Source organism: Leptonychotes weddellii, unplaced genomic scaffold, assembly GCF_054177405.1.
Source record: "Leptonychotes weddellii isolate Sample4059 unplaced genomic scaffold, ASM5417740v2 HiC_scaffold_190, whole genome shotgun sequence".
In the NCBI taxonomy this organism is placed as follows: Eukaryota; Metazoa; Chordata; class Mammalia; order Carnivora; family Phocidae; genus Leptonychotes; species Leptonychotes weddellii.
In genome coordinates, this window is record NW_027775248.1 from 1 (window position 1) to 9,131 (window position 9,131).

Sequence of the window (9,131 nt, forward strand, 5' to 3'; positions counted from 1 at the left end):
CTGCTAATGGTCTTGACCTTGGAGTACTGCATATATTCAGATGGAGTTGATGTTCTCATAATGAAGGAAGTGTCCAAGGTAATTAGTTTGAGGTGTCATGCTACAAGTTCTATTTTTTTACACATATATCCTGTGTTTTTCAGATTCCTATCAAGAGATCAAGATGAAATTAATGGTTAACGGGGGACATTTCTGGTATCCAGATAAGCGATGTTGTATACCTTCACCACATGAGACCAACTGACATTCACATACCTAGTTAAGTGATAATGATGGGCTAAACTAGTTTTACTATGTGATTTATTTCAGGTTTTCAGGTAAGTAATGATAGTGTTTTTAATCAATTCTAGCAGTCATGTTACCCTACTGTTTTATATTTTTGAGAAAATTTATTTTTAACCATGTGAGTACTGAGCCACTTGTGGGTATCCACATAATGGTGATGGACTTGTGCAGCACAGTAGTAACCAGGGTCTCTTTGCAGGTGAGCAGGGAAGAGATGATGGTGTTTCTGGCAATGGCCTAGACATTGGAGTACTGCAGGAATCCAGGTAGAGTTAGGTGCTGGGTCCTGCAGTGATGGTAGTGAACAAGGCCACTTGCCATCTCCTAGCAGCAAAGGTGTATCTATAGAGACCTTTTTTACAATGTGTTTGTCAAGTTCTTACCAAAATTCATGATAAATATCCTAAGGATCAATAACAAGACTTTGCTTGTGTCTAGTTAAGTAATGACGTGGGCCTTTAGTACCCTAAACACAATCTGATCTTCAGATATGTAGGGAAGGATGGACAGTGTTCCTAACTTTTCTGTTTGTTTTTATGCAGGTATTCAGGTAAGAAATGATATTGTCCCAAGTATAGCCCTAATGTTTTTTAGAGTTTATGTATCATGTGTGCTTAACCTGAGTGATGAGAGAAGGGTATGAAGGCATGCCCCTAAGTCACCCTCCTGTTCCACACCACAGTATTGACCAGGAGATTTCTACAAGTGCTTGGAGATGGTTTGTCTCTTAGCACTGATGTTGACATTGAAGTTTTGAAAGATCCACGTAGTGTTGGTGGTTCCCTTAATGATGAGACTATAAAATGATTTGCTGGTACCTTTTTTTGTTTCGTTTTTGATTCTTACAAGTAAGACAAACTTTGTCATTCAGCCCCTAAATGCTTGTTTTTGAAAGTTTCCAGAAACCATGATGTCATAGTGAACCTAACCACAGTTGTGAGTTGGACCTCGAGAGTAAGCAGGTATGTGATAAAGTGGGTCTTACCCCAATACAGATCATTTGATCTTCACATACCTAGGTAAGTGAGGATGGGGTCTCTCAACACAGGGTTACCATGTGTTTTTGCAGGCATCCTCTTAAGTCCTTTGCTAGTGTACAAGTAGGAGATGATGTGACAGTCACTCATTAGAGACATTCCCAATCTCAGTATCTACAAAATGAATGTGTCTGAGACTCTTACATTTACCTAGTTTTTGTCATTATATAGTTAAGAAATTAATTTGTCCCTAGTAATACTAGTAAGAGTGAGATTTGTCTGTTCTTTAGATAATACATATTTGATACTAATGAAAAATTGGTATGTAGGTATTCACGTAACTTACTATATCATCCTTCACAGTGTTATTGACGAAGGGGTTATTGCAGGTACCCTTCAAGAGAGGAAGGTGTCTCTTCTTAGGGTTTGACCTTGGCGTTCTGCAAGCAAGTATCCAGGTACTATTGATGGATCCCAAAATGATACAAGTGACCAAGGGAATTTGAAGGTGTGGAGGTAAAATGAGACATTTACTACAGTATGTTTTTCAGATTCATGTCAATACGTTACAGTAAGCCTATCAATGATAGTTAACATCAGACATTGTTGTATGGAGGTGGGTGATGCTGTGGGCCTACAGTGCAGCCCGACTAACTTTCAGATGTTTATGTAGATGATATGTTCCTCACATTTCTTGTTATCATGACTTTTTTGCAGGTAGTCAGGTAAGAAGCTATAGAAACCTTATAAATTCTAGCAACCATATTATCCTACAGTTTTACATGTTAGAGAAAATTATGTTTGACCATGTGATTGTTGAGCAGTGTACAGATATCCACATAATTATGACTGAGCTGTGAGTAACGGTAATAACCTTGGTATTTTTCAGGAGAGCAATCAAGAGATGATGATGTCTGTAGCAACGACACAGATCTTAAGAGTATTGCAAGGTTCCAGGGAGAGTTGATGGGTTCTGCAGTGATGGCAGTGAACAAGGTTGTTTTCAGGGTCCAGGTATAGAAGGTGTGACTATAGACATATTTGCCACAATGTGTTTTCCAGGTTCCTGTCAAGAGATCACGGTGAACCTCCTCATGATCATTAAAGGGACACTGCTTGTATCAGGTAAGTGATGCTGTGTGCCTTAAGCACCCTACAGACCATCTGATCTTTAGATCTTAGAGTCAATGGGGTTCTTAAATTTGTGTTACCATGTTGGTTTTTTTTCTTTTGCTGTTACTCAGTTATGATATTGTCCCAACAAATGCTAGTAAGCATTAGTCTTTATTATTTTAGAGTTTAGATATACTGTATATTTAACCTTAGTAGTGATTGAGGGGTAGGTAGGTGTCCCGGTAACTTACTAATCTGTTCCACACCATGGTATTTACAACGAGATTTCTCTAGGTAGTCAGGAAAGAGATGATGATTTCTGTAACAATCGTGTTTACCTTTAAACTCTGCCAGGATCCCAGTAGTCTTGGTGGTTCCTGCAGTGATAGAAGTGATCAAGATTATTTGCAGGATTTTTTTTTTAAATTTTTGTAGATAAAACAAGTTTTGTCCTTCAACACACTTGTCCATCATGTCCTCAGGTTCCAGCAGTCGTGAGATCATGGTGAACCTGACAATGGCCGTTAACAGGACCTTACTGGTAACCAAGTAAGTGATAAAGTATGTCCTACCTCAACACAGACCGTCTGATCTTCAGATATCTGAGTGAGTGAGTATGGTTTCCCTAACACAGTGTCACCTGGTTGTTTTGCAAGTGTCCCGTGAAGGCCTTTCCTAGTATACAGGTATGAGACTATGTGGCATTACCTTATTAGAGAGCTGCTTGTTTTTCATATGTGAATGAGGCTTTTAAGACTATATTAACTATGTTTTTGGCATACAGTTTAGGAATTGACCCAAATAGTACTAGTAAGTATGAGATTTTACTGTATTCTTATTCAGAAGTTGTGTATTTTATTCACCCAGAGTGGTGGATAGGCAGAGATCCAGGTAATTTATCGTATTGTCCATCACCACATTATTGACCATGGGATTCTTGCAGGTATCCCTTCAAGAGAGGAAGCTATCTCTTCTTAGGGTATAACCTCAGGGTTCTGCAATTACCCAGGTAACATTGATGAATCTCCAAATGATACAGTTGACCAAGGAATTTGCTGGTGTCCCACTAGAATGAGACATGGACCAAACACTTTTTCCACAATTTTTTTTTCAGGTTCACATGAAGACCTCACTGCGAGCCTAGCAGTGGTAGGTAGTGACGTGCACATATCAGAGACCGAGGTAAGTGATGACGTGGGCCTCCACCAGGGCACAGGTCATGTGATCTTCGTACACAGAAGTGATGATGGTGGCCCTGCCACTCGTGTTACCATACATTTTTGCAGGTATCCCTCTCAGGTCTTGGATAGTACGCAGGTATATACGTGGTGTAATATTAACTCATTATAGATGTTCTTGTTCCAGACTCCTACTTCCCTTGTTTTTGGCAAGTGTAAGTTCCATTAATTGGACCCTGATAATACTAGCAAGTAGTAGTTTTTGCTGTTTTCTTTTATGGAGGTCAAGTGTGTTTCTCACTCCTAGTGGCAGACAAATAGTAAATATCCAGGTCCTTTATCATATTGTTCTAACTGCATTATTACTGTGGGGTGTTTACAGGTATGGCTTCAAGAGAGGAAGGCAAACCTTACTAGGGTTTAACCTCAGAGTTCTGGAAGTGTCCAGGTAATGTTTATGGGGCCCCACATGATACAAGTGACAAGGGAATTGACAGGTGCACAGGTAGAATGAGACATGTACCAAACACATAAACCACAATATGTTTTCCAGGACATGCAGAGAGAGCACATGAGCCTATCCAGAGCAATGAATGGGGGGAGCAGCATTGCTGGTATTGAGGTAAGTGATGCGCTAGGCTGAAACCACCAATATTTAGGTAAGTGGTAACATGTGCTGACACTTCTTGTTACGATGATTTTGTTGCAGGGATTCAGGTAAGAAGAATCCTTACCAATTCTAGAGACTATAAATTTTTACTTTTTACATTTTAGATAAAATATATGTTTAACACTATGCATATTAAGAGATCATAGGTATACAGGTATTTATCATGGTTTTCCCCACCACAGTACTACCCATATGATTTTTAGAGGTGTCCAGTCACGAAATGATGATTTTTTGACATTGGTGTTGACCTGGGAGTATTGTAAGTATCCAGGTAGTACTGTTAAGTATCCAGAGTTGATATGTCTCATAATGATGAAGTGACCAAGGTTATTTGCAGGTACCCTGGTAGAAAAAGTTGTGTTCTTAAACATGTTTCATAACATTTTTTTCAGATCCCTATCAAGAGATCACAATGAGCCTAACATGGGTCATTAATGGGGGCAAGGACATTGCTGGTATGCAGGTAAGGGAGGATGTGGGCCTAAACCACACAGCACAGGCCGTCCGATCTCCAGATAGCTAGGTGAGTGATGACGGTGGCCCTAACACTTGTTATCATGATTTCTTCAGGGGCATTCAGGTAGGAAATTATATAGATCCCCTGCCCATATAGAAACCATGAGTTTTCATTTTCTATGTTTCAGAGAGAATTTTTGTTTATCCCTATGAGTGTTGACTAATATCATATCTAGGCAATTAGGATGATGTTTCCTGCCACAGTAGTGACCATGGAAATTTTGCAGGTGTCCTGTTTTCAACTGTTGTCTCACCTGACTGTGATCTTGACTTTGGAGTACTACAAGGATTCTGGTACAGTTGATGTTTTACAATGATGAAAGTCATAAAGATTATTTGCAGATGTCCTGGTAGAACAAGTTGTGTTCTTTTATACATATATCATAATGTGTTTTTCAGGTTCATGTCCCAAGGTCATGGTGAACCTAATGGTTATTAACAGGAGACATTTCTGGTATCCAGGTAAGCAATGATATACAACTTCATCACATCACAGACCGTCCAGTCTTCACATACTGACATAAGTGATTTTCGTTCTTGTTTGACCATGGGATTTTTTTTTTTTTTTTGTAGGTTTTCAGGTAAGAAATGATAATGTTTTACCAGTTGTAGAAACCATGTTATCCTACTATTTTATATTTTAGAAAAAATTATGTTTAACCATGTAAGTGTTGAGCAATTTGCAGATATCCATGTAATTATTATGAAGGTGCAAATTACAGTAGTACCGTGGTTTGGGTTTTTTTGTTGTTTGTTTTTGTGTTTGTGTTTGTTTGTTTGCTTGCAGGTGAGCATTCAAGAGATAATGGCATCTCTAACTATGAGGTAGGCCTACCTAAGATCCTAGGTAGATTTAATGAGTTCTGGGACGCGTGGGTGGCTCGTCGGTTAAGCATCTGCCTTCGGCTCAGGTCATGATCTCAGGGTCCTGGGATGGAGCCCCGCGTCGGGCTCCCTGCTTGGTGGGGAGTCTGCTTCTCCCTCTCCCTCTGCCGCTCCCCCTGCTTGTGCTCACTCTCTCTCTCTCTGACAAATAAATAAAATCTTTAAAAAAAAGAAAAAATTGGGGCACCTGGGTGGCTCAGTTGGTTGGGCGACTGCCTTCGGCTCGGGTCATGATCCCAGGGTGCTGGGATCGAGCCCCACATCGGGCTCCCTGCTCGGCGGGAAGCCTGCTTCTCCCTCTCCTACTCCCCCTGCTTGTGTTCCCTCTCTCGCTGTGTCTCTCTGTGTCAAATAAATAAATAATAAAATCTTAAAAAAAAAAAAGGTTCAATGAGTCCTGCAGTGATGCCAGTGACAAGGTAATAAAGGTGTGTCATGACACATCTGTCAGAATGTTTTCTTCAGGTTACTGTTAAGATACCATGGTAATCCTGATAATAATCATTAAAGGGATTTTGTTTGTATCCAGGTAAGTGATGATGATAGCCTTTTCCATGCTATAGACCATCTAATATTCAGATATCTGAGTAAGTATGGATGGTATTCCTAACCTTGTGTTGCTATGTTTTTTTGCAGGTGTTCAGGTAAGAAATGATATTGTCGATGATGCTAGTAAGCGTTAGTCTTTATTATTTTCAAGTTTAGATATACTGTTTGTATAATATCAGTGTGTCAGAGATTACATAAGTATCCAGGTAAGTTAGTATTTTGCCCATTGCCTCTTTATTGACCATAGCTTCTTACAGTTATCTTGTCAACAGTATTGTGTCTCTAACTAGGGGGTTGACCTTGAACTTCTGCAAGTTTCCAGGTAGATTTGATAGGCCTCATAAATTTGATGGGATTTTGCAGGTAATACATGTATTCCTAACACAGTTTTTGCAATGAATTTTTATAGAATCCACTCAAGAGATGATGGAAGGCCTTCGAGAAAATATACCAGAGAAATCCCAAATTAAATACTATGGTCATGATGAGCACGGGGTGATGCATGGAGTTGTTCAATCACTATATTGTACACCTGAAACTAGTATAACACTGTATGTTTACTGGAATTAAAATTTAAAAATATATAAGGGGATTCAAAAACAATCCCAGGGTGAAATGACCTATTCAAGTCGTATAATAATATTTTCAGTTTCCAATAGCTGCCTGTGAAAAAAATCTTGCTCAAAATGCATAAAATGAGAAAAATGTATTCCATATGAATGAATGAATAACTTGAACTTGTGAACTAGTGAGAAAATAAAATCGAATGAATGAATAAATGAATGCTATGATTAGTTGAACCATCATCTCTTGATTTGTATTTTTGCAGATACCCACTCAAGAGGAGAAAATGTCTCTATTCAAGGTCTTGTCCCTGGATTTTTGCAAGTAGCTGGATAGATTTTACGGTACCTTTTAAGTCTGCACTGCTCATTAGATTTTCAGGTGTCCAGGTTATGGAATTATCATTAAACACCATTGTAGATTCCAGTTAAGAGATTGTTGAGAACCTCCGTTTGGTATTGAAGGCAAAATTTTGTTTGCACTAAGTACAAGATAATGGTGTTTGTACCAGAGTTAGAGCTCATGAGATTTTGCACTTATCCAGGTAGACCATGTTGGTATTCTGAAGCCAACCTAGTGACCATGATTTATTTGTGAGTATTTGTAAGTTGTAAGCAGTGATCAGGGAAATTTTGCAGATATCCTGTCACACTATGAAGGTGTCTCTAACTAAGGTGTTTTTCTTGGAAATTTGTAGATGTCCGGGTAAGAGATGATGGTGTCCCTAATCAAGATAATGACCTTGGGATTTTGCAGTTATCCAAGCAAGAGATGACATGTCCCTACCATGATCTTGATCCTGCACCTTTCTAGGTATTCAAGTAAGAGATGGTATTTGTCTGAATACGTTAGTGACCATGGGGCTTTTACTGGTATGCAGGCAGATGGTGATTCTGTCTGATCTGTAGTGCTGACCTTTGAATTTTACATGTATCTAGGTAAGAGGTGATCTGGCCCTTACCATGCTGGTGGCCTTGGGATATTTTAGTCTAGACAAGGAGTGGTGTGTCCTTAACCATGACAGTTACCGTGAGATTTTGCAGGTATCCAGGTAAGATGTCATGCATCTACAACATATTATTTCTTTTCACATTTTTTAGATATTCTGAGAAGAGATGATGGTGTTCCTAACAACAGTAAAGACCACTGGATTCTGCACATGTCCAGTGAAGAGATGATAGCATCTCTTTCAACGTTGGTGTCTATGGAAATGAAAGAAATGGAATGCTTTTTTTGATTAGCTGTATAATTTGTTAAAAGAATTTTAATGTTCAATGGCTATTAAATATTATTCACAATCATATTTTCTTATATCCATTTGTTTAATTTCTCCATAATGACATTTGCACCAGGAATCTTAGGCCCACGTTTATGAAATATGTTAATATCTTGGAGCCATGAATACAGATAGACTTCATATGAAATGTGGTTATTCCTAAAGAAAACTAGGCTATAAACCCAATTCTTAGTTAAAAGATTGGGGGAACCAAGGAAGAGGAATATTGGTGTACATATTATGGGCAAAAACATCTGTACTCTCCCCCTCCTGGTATGAATAGGCATTAGATGATATGTTAGGAAAATATGTGAAACATGATAGAGATTAATGGGGAACTTGAATATCTCTTATCTAAATATTCAGTTCGCTGAATATTCATTTCGCTGAAGCACATATTCTCTCCCGAGGTTTTCCTGCGAGTTAGGTGGTTGTCTTTAAGCCTGCATGCACACCCGCGTCAATGGTACTAGCCCATAACCATGATGGGAGTTGAGAGCTGCCTTCTGTACCGGCCTGTCTCTACCCCGATTTTATGAAATGGAACCCTTCCCCAGGCTCTCAACCGCAGTACACCCTAAACGGCTTCCTGCCACAGAGAGGTCGCCGTTAGCTAAAGCACGGTGCCTCTATCCTGTTGGTTCTCTGAGCTAAATTATTATTTAGCTTATATCATTGACACATAGAAAATGAGAGCTGAATAAGAATTTGATGATCATTTAGCCCAACACCACCATGAATGAGAGAGCCCTGAGTGCAGAGAAGTTAATCAAGGTCACACAGCTATCTAGCTGTGATGTGCTCTTTCCATTATCCTGTTTTCTTGGTTTGAAAACCTGAGACCGATTAAAAAGCAATAAGGCAAGTACTTGTTCAAATCAATATAGCTCAGGCAATGCACTTCCAATTGGCCAGATTATTCATCATGCACTTTGCTTTTTTGTTCATATATTCAGTATAAAATTCTTGGCCCCAGGTGTCTGTCCTAAACCCCCAGCTACAAATGTCTCCTGTGAAGGGAAGCAACGTAGTCTGAATTTTGGTTCATCCAAGTGGGATCCCTGTGAACTTCTGTTCTCCTCTGATACAACAGTTCTGAGATCCATTTACAGCCATTG

At 39.2% G+C, this 9,131-nt stretch overlaps 1 long non-coding RNA gene across 6 annotated transcripts; it reads left to right on the top strand.

Annotated features, from left to right (window-relative positions):
- Positions 1–6: 6 nt before the first annotated feature.
- On the top strand, positions 7–8,040 carry LOC145718644 (uncharacterized). Of its 6 annotated transcripts, none has more exons than XR_014141949.1 (8): positions 7–2,387; positions 2,858–4,001; positions 4,107–5,033; positions 5,139–5,201; positions 5,313–6,724; positions 7,003–7,081; positions 7,435–7,558; positions 7,838–8,040. It is a non-coding gene; the product is annotated as an uncharacterized LOC145718644 (long non-coding RNA). The 6 variants fall into 6 exon arrangements; XR_014141947.1 differs by having other exon boundaries at positions 4,107–4,175; positions 4,616–5,033; positions 5,313–7,081; XR_014141946.1 differs by having other exon boundaries at positions 2,858–3,384; positions 3,490–4,001; positions 5,313–7,081.
- The last annotated feature ends 1,091 nt before the right edge of the window (positions 8,041–9,131 follow it).